We start from the raw sequence: 12,818 nt of genomic DNA, 5'->3' as shown, positions 1-12,818 counted from the left end.
GTAATACAGCTTGAGGTCAAGGATCGAGATTCCCTCAGAAGGTTTTTTTACTGTTAAGAATGTTCTTTGCTATTCTGGGTTTTTTAATAATTCCAAATGAATTTTCAAATTGCTCTTTCTAGCTCTATAAATAATTGAGTTGGAATTTTGATGGGGATTGCCTTGAATTTGTAGATTGCCTTAGGCAAAATGGCCATTTTTCCAGTCCATGAGCATGGGAGATCTTCCCATCTCCTGAGGTCTTCTTCAATGTCCTTCTTCAGAGAGTTGAAGTTCTTGTCATGTAGACCCTTTATTTGCTTGGTTAAGGTCACACCAAAGTATTTTATATTCTTTGTGTCTATTGTAAAGGGTATCATTCCCCTAATTTCTTTCTCAACCTGTTTGCTCTCTGAGTAGAGGAAGACTACTGATTTGCTTGAGTTAATTTTATATCCAGCCACATTGCTGAAGGTGTTTATAAGCTGTAAAACTTCCCTAGTGGAATTTTTGTGGTCACTTAAGTATACTATCATATCATCTGCAAATAGTAATATTTTGACTTCTTCCTTTCCAATTTGTATCCCTTTGAACTCTTTTTGTTGTTTTATTGCTCTGGCTAGTACATCAAGTAGTATATTTAATAGCTAAGGAGAGAGTAGACAACCTTTTTCTTCAGCCCATTTTTAATAGGGTTATTTGATTCTCTGGAGTCTAACATCTTGAGTCCTTTGTATATATCTGATATTAGCTTTCTCTTCCACTTTTATAAGCTTATCTGCCTACCTAGCCTCTCTCCATATTTCTATGTTTGGGAATTGTTTTGTGACCTGTTTAGTTTGTCCAGGGACATGTGAATGAATTTTGAATTGAGACTGCCTATTGAAGCCTGAGTCGGTCATCACTGGGCACACAACAGAAGGTAATGATTCCTTTTTATTGCAGTAAATATTTAGTGATGGATGTCTCATCCCTTTATCACCCCAAGGTATTATTCCACAAGCACTGTTTTAATATGGAGCCGAATGCATGGACTCTGTCCCTCAGTCCAAGCTGCTCTCCACACAATTCCCTTCCAAGACAGCTCACCCCACCTGCCCTGCTGATTCCGACCCGAGTAGATACTACCACCCTGGCATGTTTCTTTCCACTACCACCTAGCACAAACTTTGCTCCAAAGCCTGATTGCTTTTTATTGTAGGCTTATATATTAGATTCTCAATCCACAAACCCTCTACACAATAATATTTAATACAATAGACAAAGGTACAAACTGCCCTTCTCTAATGAATTTAAAAAACATATAAAATCCCTTAGAAATATTTATATCTACCTATCTCCCATTACGGCCATGAGGATCGATCTAAGTCTGCTTTCTCCAGCTATATCATGACCTCTCCCAGTATCTACTCCTCTTCCATGTTTCTAGTCTTTTCCCCACCTACCCCTCTACCGTCCAATTGACTTAAAATAAATCTACACCTTCTCTTCCTGAATCTGTCAGGAGCAAAACAGTTCAGCAGTGAGAAATGAGCTCCTCTATTTCTTCTCTCATTCTGGCCTCAATGGTAGCAGATTCATTGCTCCATTCACCTCAGTCAGCTCAGTCCCCCATAGCTCTTGTGTCTGCTGTCCTTTTTCCTATCCTATGGCTCTTACGGTTTTTCTTTCCACTGGATCTCACTACATTCTCAGACTCTTGGACAGGATGCTATTGATGCTATGCTTCAGTTACAGCTGAGCATTCAACTACTCTGTGTTTATTTATAACACTTTTTACAAACCATGTTGGCATTTACTGCAGTTCAGAAGAAAAAGAGTTCTCTGATTATGCCTGAGTGGTAATTGTCTATAGACATAAAATTATTTTTTGAAGTAGTAGTTGATCACGATGTCAATTAACTAAACCGAATAATTAAGTTCTGCTTTGATTCTATAGCCTTCCATACCAGGAAGTTATTAAGACTTTCAGTTTCAATAGAGCCAGCTTCGAATCTAATCAGCGAGGAGATAGATATCTTCATTACAGTAATGCCTCTATAACTCAAGTGGGAATATCCTCTGGAAAGGTTGGTCTTGTAATGTGTAGGATTCATGCTAGATAAGATCACTGATGCATCTGACACTCCCAAATACACCCACTAGTGCTCAAATAGCACTTGCTAGAACCATAAATGCTACCCATCAGGGTGAGCTTCCAGCTCAGTTGCATTTTGAATTCTGTATATCAAGCAACAAAAGTCTATTAGTCACTTGCTTTATAACAAAGATCACAAAAACATGCACTAGAGATGAAGAAAGTCCTTTTAACAGATGTCAGTAGAAATTTGGTAAGTCAAAAAAATACGACGCTAGATATGTATTTTTTACCCTGTATAAAGACTGAGTCACAAAATGAACCAAAGACTTTAATTTAAAATAGAAACTGCACACCAGTCAGAAAGACTAAGATAAAAAACTCAGGTGATGTGGAGAAAGAGGAACATTCCTCCACTGTTGGTGGGGTTGTAAGCTGGTACAACCACCTTGGAAATCAGTCTGGTGGTTCCTCAGAAAATTGGACATAGTGCTACTGAGTACCCAGCTATACCACTCCTGGGCATATATCCAAAAATACTCCAACATATAACAGAGACACATGTTCAACTTAGTTCATAGCAGCCTTATTTATAATAAACAAAAGCTAGAAGGAACCCAGATATCTTTTAACAGAGGAATGGATACAAAAAAAAAAAAGTGCTACATTTACATGATGGAGTACTACTCAACTATTCAAAAGAAGGACTTCATGAAATTCTTAGGCAAGTGGATGGAATTAGAAAATAACATCCTGAATGATGTTAACTCTGTCCTAAAGAACATACCTGGTATGTACTCAATGATAAGTGAATATTAGTAAAAGAGCTCAGAATACCCATGATACAACTCAGAGGATGTAACAGAAGATGGCATTGTCTGGCATCAATAGGCAATTTGGTCTTGTGAAGATTTGGTCTTGTGAAGGCTTATTTCCCCAGCATAGGGGAGTGTCCAGACAATGATATGGGCAGGAGTGGGAGCATCTTCATAGAAGCAGGGAATTGGGGAGGGGTCTTGGGAGAGGGTTGAAAGGGATAACATTTGAAATGTAAATAATAAAATATCCAATAAAAATCATTTAATGGTTAAAAAATAAATAAAGGGTGTTTATTTCCCAGGTAGAAATTGAGACCTGTGTTCTATTTTCTATCACGGGTGAAGGCAGAAGAGAAAACTAGTTTCACGAATATCTCTGCTGTTCTCGTGTGCTCCATAGCATTTGTGTTTCATTCTATGATGTACATACACATACATCACAATCCTAATAATGCAATTTTAAAAGGAAAAAGTAAGCTAAACACTTAAAGGCACATATCACATTTTCTTATTTTGCATTTATAAATACGTAAAGACATATGTGTGTGTGCACACATGCACATGAGTATGTAAAGAAAACTGGGGAAAGGAAGAAGACCAGCAGGAGAGGGGAAAGGGTAGGGGTGGAACACAAGAGTGTGACTAAAACCTAAATATGTATTGTACTTGAAAGAAATTTTATGAAACCCAGCATAATATTCAATAGATATGCTCCAATAGAAAAATGAAAAAACCACTGAATCTTAACAGCTCCTTTGACTTTTTAATGACCAACTATAACAAATAAAAATGAAGACTGTCATGGGTCTTCTGAAAGGAGCAGACCCCCAAGCCCCAGGTTATACTGTGGCTTTAAGAGAGATCTATGCTGCAAAATTTTCATTCTAGGTTATTTTAGATTTGTTTTTCCAGCACACTCCTTTTCATTACTGGAAGTGAATTAGCTTAAGTGTTTTCTGTCTGCAGCTCTAGAAATATTATTTGAAAAGTGTGATCACTCCAGCACTGATAGCTTACCCATCTGCGCTCTCGTTAACTCTGAAAACTTCTCGGAGATCAAGTATTCTAAAGTTGGCGCTGTCAGAGTCTGAAATTGCTGCCTGGAAGTAGAAGTGTCTCTTACTCTTCTGCCTGCAGTTGAGACTCTTTTCCTCCCATTCGGTTGCTTAGTTGAGCCTTGATCTGAAAAGGCTTTTGACTTGTATTACTGTATCTTGCTTTGTAATATCTGAATAGAATGGGAAGACAGGGTAGTCAAAAAGAGCTGGGGAGTGGAGGGAGGGGATAAAGTAGTCAGGACATATTGTTGTATTCTATGAGAAAAAAAAACTATTTTCAGTTAAAAAAAAACCCTTTGGGTGTATCATCATAACTCTTATGTTAAGAGTTTTGCATCTTATTGAAAATAATTTTTAATGTCTTGAAATGCTGTTTAACATCTGTATTCAGATGCTGTAAGGAACATAACCAATAAAATTTATATATAATTGTATTACAAGATTTATAAGATTGCTTCACATGATCAGAGACTAGACAATTTCAAAAGAGAGCTGAGAATTTCATCAGATTTAATTTTATAATTAAGGAGGTTTTAATATCTTTATAGAAGTATGTTGACTAAGTAGATGTTCCTGTGGTCTCTAATATTTAAATTTCAAAGAAAAAAATCATTTTAATGATCAGAAGTGTGCCTACTGAGAGCGAGCTTTAGTTACTGGTGACAGTATTGTTCCAATACTGACTAATCAAAAGTATAGTAATAAAATGAGGATGTGATTTCCACCCATAATCATAAAGGAGGTCACTGTACCCTCATTTTATTAAATAAAGTTAAATCAATATGATCCCTTCCCCACTATGGTAAGAAATTCAATTTTGTTGAGTTTTGAAGAACCTATTTCTCTTTTAGGTTCAATATACTAAACCTTTGAACTTAATTCTTAAAAAAGGAAGAAGTACTCTGAAGTAATACCAGCATTTGTGGAGAACTTCAGTTTCTGATGCATGTGTAACTTCAGATGCATAGCTTGAGTAAGCATCCATTGACTTAAGTTAGGCTCTCCATTATCCCAGTCCCAATGTCTTCCCCAGCATTTGATGTCCTAACTTCCAAATTCCTGTAGGTGACTCCATGTCTTGTGGTGGAGCTCAATCTTATCACTCTCATAAAGCAAACATGCCAAAGTATAAGTAGATAGACAAAACATCCCTCATTGCTCTTTCCTTCAAAATCAATTTCTAAGTATGCAAACATATTGATAGAAAAGCCTTCTTCCCACCTTAGAAACAAATTCTGACCTTATGGAGAGAAATTTAATTTAATATGATAAAATTACAGCACCTTCATGCTGCTGATGTAGAAATAAATGTCAACTTTTAAATTCTAGTTCACTGAAGGTTTGGATAAAGGAGAACTCAAATCTGTGGATAACTTTAGAGAAGGAACATGTCTTTTTTCTAAAGATTACAGGGCATCTTCTCTGTGGGATTCAGATGTATGGTTCGCTAGTGTTTGACCCACCTACATTGGGGATGATCTACAAACTCAACCCTCCTCATCTTTATTTTATCTACCTCATTATTTTGCTTGAACCCCACCCCTAATAACTTTTTAAATTTACTTTTCCTGAGATGGGGGCCTGTCTGTATAGCTAAGGATTCCAGGCTGGTGTCTCACTCCTGAGCTCAAGAAATTTTCCTTCTTCAGCCATTCTTATTTGGCAGCCGGGCAATGAAATCCCTTTGCCTCCAGAACACACAGTGCAGCCACATATTTCACCGAGGGTGTATACTAGAAAGAAAGCAGTTCTCATACCCTCCTTATTAGGGGAAAATCGCAACATAAATTACATCTGTAAATTATCTGGCCACTAATGGTACCAGGACTGTTCCTCCCTGGGTTCTGCTTTGTAATGCATTCCAGAGAATGCTAGCAGCATTTCCAAATTAGGCTTCTGTGTGTTGTCTGACAGGAGCATTTTTCTAAAATTAATGATAAATTGTAGGGTTGTGTGCATTTACAATTAACTTTTCAGAACATTTGGTTGTTGGTGAGATTTATTTGGGGGTTTTTCTTCCTTATTTTGGTAAGCCATTTCAATGCAAATCCAATGTACTTAAAGTAGAATCATGACCCTGATGCCACCATGTAGAAGTCTTTGTTCACTGTAATATTAAAGCATTCCTCATATATAATGTAAAGTAGCAAAAGTCTCTCAATAGAATTGTATTGCTATTTTATCACTTAGAAACCAACACGAAGATGGAGAGGTTAGTTAAGTGCTTGGTGTAAATGTGACAAGCTAAATTCAGGTACCCAGCACTCATATAAAAAGCAATGTGTGGTAGCTTACCCCTGTGATGGTTACAGCTGATCTCTGGAGTGATCTTGTGTTGCAGTAAATAATAAAATATAGAAAAGTGGTTTAAGTTTTTATCAGCCCTGAAGTCTCACTCCTCAGACCTGACCCAGATACAGAGCTGCAGGCACCTCTGGCACCCATCTGAGCTACCACTATGGCCAAACTTGTCTGTAAAACAGCCTTTCCTGGAGGTTTTCTACCGCCTTTTCTCTGCCTCTGTCCCGGGGTGATTCTCTACCCCAAAATCCTACATAAATACAACTCTATAGCTGATAGCTTTTCATTCAGGTTTATATATTCAACTCTCAATCTACAAACACTCTACACAACAAGATTGCATCAAATAGATAACGATACAAACTGCCTTTCTATATGAGATATTAGACATATAAAATTGTTAATGTTTATAGCTTCTTAACACCAATCAATCCCACCTGGGTCTAGGTGGTCCTTAGGAAACTCTGTGTTGCCACAACCTCCACTCTCCTCTCTGACTTCCCAGAACTCTCACCTCCCTTGCCCTACCCAGTCACTGGCTTTCCTTTATTTTACTAATTAAAATAGGAAAGTTCAGATGGAGTCAACTCATGAGTATATGACTAGGCAGCCCTTCTTGGGGAAGTAGAATTAACATTAAGATACTAACAACTTCAGGACAATCTACAATCTGGAATGCTAGTGTTGCTGAATTTATGATGTCCCTACACATATGAACACAAGAGATTGTTATTATTAATAGAACACTCTTTCTAATTCAGTTTTTATTCTTATTGCACCTGGATTGATTCTTTAAAAAACCTTAAGAATGATTTTCATTATTTTTTTTTCTGTACAAATTATTCTTTATTCCAGTAGAAAATTCAACATACAGATTTGTTATATGCATTATTTGTATTGAAAACAATGGGAATTCCTGACTAAAGAGAACTGGTCTTATTTTTCTGAATCACTAATCATGAGTGCTTTCCACCTAACCATGACTGCCTCCTTCCCTCTGAACAAAGCAACACAGAGAACATTCAGAAAGCAAGACAGATTTGTGCTTTAGGTCATGGGTGAAAGCTAATTGGTCCACAAAAACTAATCTCCAGCAACAGTCCAAGTATGTTGCTCAGGTCTTTCTAGTCTCTGGAGTCAAAATGAATAATGTTATTTCCCTTAGTTATTGTTTCATTGATGGGTCAGAATCCAAGATTCCATACTTATGGGGCAAGTTGCTTTATCAGTGAGATAAATGCTCAACCCCAGTGGGTAAATGTAATGATGATGTTGAAATATTCAATAAGTCATGGCGTCTTGAAAATATACAGTACACACCATCTCTCCACTGCTTTTACTTGAATGTATGTATGTCTTCTCTTATGTTTTATACTCTTGATCCTTTCAAAATTATTCAACAGTTGTAAAGCCCTTGCCTGGCCATACTATCTCTACCTCCTGCCTCTGATACATGTGAGAATTTCTTTTTATAGTTTATAAGCCACCAATGCATGTTAAAACCAAAGCTGCCAAAGTAAGATAAAATTCTTTGTATCATCATTCTTACATCATTTTAGTATACTACAACAGATTTGGGAGGAAACACACCCAAATAAACAGTAGACCTTGCCAAGCTGTGTCACAGAGACCCTTGATGATAGACATATATATATAATTTCTTCCTTTATCTCTAAAGATTTTATGGAAGGTAAATTCCACATCCCCTTTCCATTAACCCAGAACATGATATGTTGTCTAAACATTTTGACCAATTTTAAGAGACAGCCAATGTGACTGGAAACACTCTTTTATTCCTCCTATTCATTTTCTCCTCTTTACTGTCCCATTTTCTGTAGGCAACTGACCTGTATGACCTACATCAATCTTTGGTATCTCCAGTTGACTCTGTCTAGCAACCTCTATAATCAGGTAACTAAGGGAAGACAGATACCAAATTTTTTGCTAATACAGCCCTCAGATAATCTCCAGTCTTTAGCAGAGTAACACTGCATCCTTCCAGGTGGCATCCTTTGCATGGTTCTTCTTGTATTCACCAACTTGGCTTCTTTCTCAGCTTAAAAGCATCATCACCTCAGCTAGATGATAAAACTCACTCAGTGGACTTCCTCAATCCAAGAACATTTGTAAGCATAACATGTTAAAATGATCCTGCCGGAATGTGCTGTCTACTTTCTCCACTAACCCAAATATAGGATAATTGGTACTTGAGTAACTCTTAGAAGTGAAATTTCATGATAAAATTCAGGATCATGTTGTCCCTGTATCTGAGTGCCAAGGAATGAATGAGCATTATTTAAAAGGAGGTATAGGACATAATATTTATTATTGTGAGGTGCTAGCATTAGGAAGACTAGGAAACATGTTCATTTCTCCTGACATAGGATGTAGAAACACTGGAGAGTATATACTGCTTGCAATGGTGACAAAAGCAGCAATGAATTTAAATGTTTATGCTGTTAGTCTTTTTTCTGGACTTACGATCCAGTCAGTGATGTAAAACCTAAGGTTTTTGGGAGGCTCTGAGACTTTTCCAAAACACCGCATTCTTAGAATATAAGACACTAAACACACAGAAATGGTTAAAGTCAGACTCAGAGACTTTTCAGTCATCCCAAGGCTATGAGATCTCACCCATGCCTGACAAATAAATACAATGCCCAGAGTAATTTTCAGAAGAAAAACAAAAACAGGATAAACTTACTCATAGCCACCTGGCCCTCTAGAAAGCCCTAGATAGGGTCCTAAAACATGTTATAGTTAATTTATGTTCTAATCACCCATTTCTGAGAAAAAAAACAAGGACAAAACCCCTCAATGTTTTGAAATATATAAAAAAGGTTCTGAAAATGTAAAAACAAAGTTTTAGTGGACAGGTCAAACTATACTGACCAAGCTGAGTTAAGACAAAACAAAAATGACTGATTTAGGAATAGCTCCCCTACCCCTCCCTATACTGAATTTGGAGAATGCAAATTGTCACCAACTTACTGCCAAAGTTTTTCACCCCTTTCCTTCCTTCTTTCTCTCCTTTCTAAAAATTATATTATTGACCAGTGGTAAAATAGTAGTTTACCCCCTCACAAAAAAGTATAAAAGATGTATGTTTTTTGAATTCCAGTTGACTCGCCCTTCGAGGATGAGCAACCCCATGTACATGGAATAAAAACCTCTTGTTATTACAGCGGTCTATTGTCTAATTGTGCTCTGTGGGTCTTGCTCCTGAGCTAATCTTAGAACATCAAGAAATGAGAAGCTAAAACTTTCACACACACTATTAAGAAGTGTTCTCTCTGGTGCTGTTGAAACAAGAATTTGTGGTATGTGGGCAAAACAAAATACAACTTTAGGTATTTAAGGTTTGCAGTACCAGTCAAATGTTTTGCTGCATATTTCTAATTTAATTGTGGTGATGTTAAGGAAGGCAACTAAGGTGGATAAAGTGGAGATATTTATAAAGACCTTGATGAGTCTGAGAACCCTAGAACCTCTAAATACCCTTAAATTCTTGTAGATGCAGAAGTTAATATTTTAGCATTATGGGAAGGCAGAGCTACCATTATACCTCTCTAGACTTGGGGGAAGATGAAGAGTTAGAAGAATACAATGATTAGTAACCTCTTAAATTAACCAGTGATTTTTTCCATGTGTGTCCAATGGAAAGAAACTCCCATCCTGAAGCAGAGACATCATTTTCTGATCAAGGAGGATGCTCGAAATAGTGGACACAGAAATCCCAAGGCCCCCAGGTCATCATCAGCTGGCCTGAAAATGAAGTCAGACAGATAAGCACAGAGGTCTGGTACTGTGAGGAGTAGAGGAACTATGCATGAACAGGCAGGCTAATTGAACTTCTGATATTGGTGAGAGAATATGTGGTATCATGTGGCCATCTCATTTACGCATGCAGGAAGCTGAAAGAAAGTGTCCTGGACCTTTTTCGAGTCTGGGTAGGGGTCTGGGACAGATAATTAGGGGGCTTGGCCAGAGTGTGGTTCCAGTTTCTAAGTCATAGCTGCTTCTATGGGTCCATTCATTCTTTTTCTAAGGATAGTGGGTGCTTTCCTCCTCCTGGCTCTTGCCTTTTTTTTGGGATATGTACAGTTGGGCTGGAGGTTTTTGGTCGGACTGGACGACAGGTTAGACTGGAGGGATAAGACCTCTTGGCTGCTCTCGTGGCTGGCGCCCTGAATCACTTCTTGACTCTGCTGAAAGCTCTCCCTGGGTCAAGCAGAGGACTAAGAAGCAATGCACTTGTAGCTAGCGGGGATACTGCCAACCTGAAAAGGAAGTGCCCCGATTCTGGACTATGGCAGGGTTCCTTAGGATGAACTATACCCTTTTCATGTGCTGGGAGTTGAAGCTACAACATCCAATATTGAACTAAAGAAGGCCTATAGGCGGCTAGCAGTAATGGTTCATCCTGATGAAAATCACCTTCCCGGGCTAAGGGGGCCTTTAACATTTGCAGGCAGCTTAGGACATTGTTAGAAACCCAGAGAGGCAGAAAGAATATGAAATGAAACAGATGGCAGAGAATGAGCTCAGTTGGTTAGTGAGTGAGTTTCTGTCAAAGCTACAAGATGTCCTCAAAGAGGCAATGAATATCATGATGTGCAGCAGATGCTAAGGTAAACATAGGAGGTTGGAAATGGACCGGGAACTCAAGGGTGCCAGATATTGTGCTGCGTGTAATAGGCTACATTCTGTCGAGGAAGGAGTCTTCTGGGCAGAGTCAAGCATGTTGGGCCTCAAGATCACCTACTTTGCATTGCTGGGCAGAAAGGTGTATGACATCACAGAGTGGGCTGGATGCCAGAGTGCGGGCATCTCCCCAGACATCCACATAGTTCTTTACCAATTGGTTCTCGGGTGCTGGGCACCAGTGTCCGGCAGAGGGTCACTCCAGAGTCCCCTCCTGATGATCTGCAGGATTTCTTGAGCCAGATCTTTCAAGTACCTCCAGGGCTGATGTCCAATGAGAGCTTCTTTGCCATTCCTCACTCTGGACCTGGGACCACTTCGACCTCCAGTTCCAACAGTTCATTAGTCAAGGGAGAAGCCAGACCTAAACGGCGGAAGAACCTTGCTGAACAAAAGCAAGCATGTCTTGCTCGTGGTTTAGAGTACAGGGAAATAAAACATCTTATCAGTTGGCTCCAGGCATATCTTGAAGAACATGCTGAAGAAGAAGTAAATGAAGAGAATGTACCAGAGACGAAAACAAGGAAGAAGAATCAAAGCCCGTAGAATTTCCTGTTAAAGAGGAAGAACCTAACGAGAAAGCTGTTGATGTGGCATCAGAAAAATGGAGGTAAAACTTACATCTGGAATACCTCAGATTGAGAGGAGGCAGAAGAGGGCTGAATGATTCAGTGTGTCTGTAAGCTAGAGAGTCAGAAGGCTTCTCAGGCAGCAAGCTTTGGATTTTTTCAGTTCCAACAAAAGGGTTATCATCTAACCCTGAACCTGGTGTTAGGGTGGATAAACTAAAGAGCACAGAGATTTGGTTTGAATGTCTCTGCCATCTCTAGAAAGTCTGAGCATTATGAGAAGCCAGAGAAACAGAAGGAGAGATTTGGGATTGTGACAAGTTCAGCTGGAACTGGAACCACAGAAGATACAGGGGCAAAGAAGAGAAAAAGAGCAGAGAGTTTTGGGATTGCGCAATGAAAATTGTTTGTGCTTTCTGCCATAGTGGTTCCCATTTCTCCAAATTTCTTGGTTTTATATATGCATATACCACACACACACACACACACACACACACACACACACACACACATACACACACACCTTCCTACCTGTCTGTCTACATATACAGTCATATGACTCACAGTGAGGAAGCTTGTACGTTGGGTACATCCTTGAATTCAGTAGCAGCTTTAATTGACTGCTCTCCTACATTTAAGATTGTTGTGGATTTTGGGTTTTGGTTTTAATTACTTTTGCTTATTGAAGAAAAGAAAAAATATTTTAGCCTTATGGAAAAAAATCCTCTTCCCTGAAAAAGCAATCAATCAATCAATCAAACAAACAAACAAACAAATTAAACAGAAGCAACACTTGAAACAAGTTGTTCAAGAGATGGCCAATTCTTCTCTCTAATGCCTCTCTTTTGTGACTATTTTATCTATGCACAAAGAGAGAAATGAAAGATTGGTCTGGATGACCATGTGGCACAAAGCTAAGTCAGTATATTGTTTTGAGGACACCATGCTAGTTTGGACAGATATACAAGAGGTCAGAGTCCTCCTAAAATCCTTTGTAATAATATATGTGACAGACCATAGTTGAAGTCACAGAGAGCTGAATCTAGCTGCATCTGACATTACCCAACATGGGAAGAAGAAATTCTTAGCAGGCTTTTTTACTTTAAAAACTGTGTGTGTGTGTGTGTGTGTGTGTGTGTGTGTGTGTGTGAGCATGTATGTATGTATATGTATATTTCATGTTTGGGTGCTTAGACACATGCTGTAAGACTGACATTAGAATCCAAAGCAAAAGAATGTAGTGCTAAGTTATGGTGGAATTGAGGGTGGTGCTGTTTTTTTCAGATCACTTAGACACAATGATTTAGGAAAT

The 12,818-nt window shown here is 38.5% G+C and overlaps 1 pseudogene across 1 annotated transcript; it reads left to right on the top strand.

The window, feature by feature from the left end:
* Positions 1-9,888: 9,888 nt before the first annotated feature.
* Positions 9,889-11,906, top strand: LOC308419622 (dnaJ homolog subfamily C member 14-like; annotated as a pseudogene). The gene has a single exon. The product of its transcript is annotated as a dnaJ homolog subfamily C member 14-like (transcript).
* Positions 11,907-12,818: the final 912 nt, after the last annotated feature.

Source organism: Micromys minutus (genome assembly GCF_963924665.1).
Source record: "Micromys minutus genome assembly, chromosome: 4".
Taxonomy (NCBI): Eukaryota; Metazoa; Chordata; class Mammalia; order Rodentia; family Muridae; genus Micromys; species Micromys minutus.
Note: the sequence above shows the minus strand (reverse complement) of the source record. Positions and strands in the feature narration are given on the sequence as shown.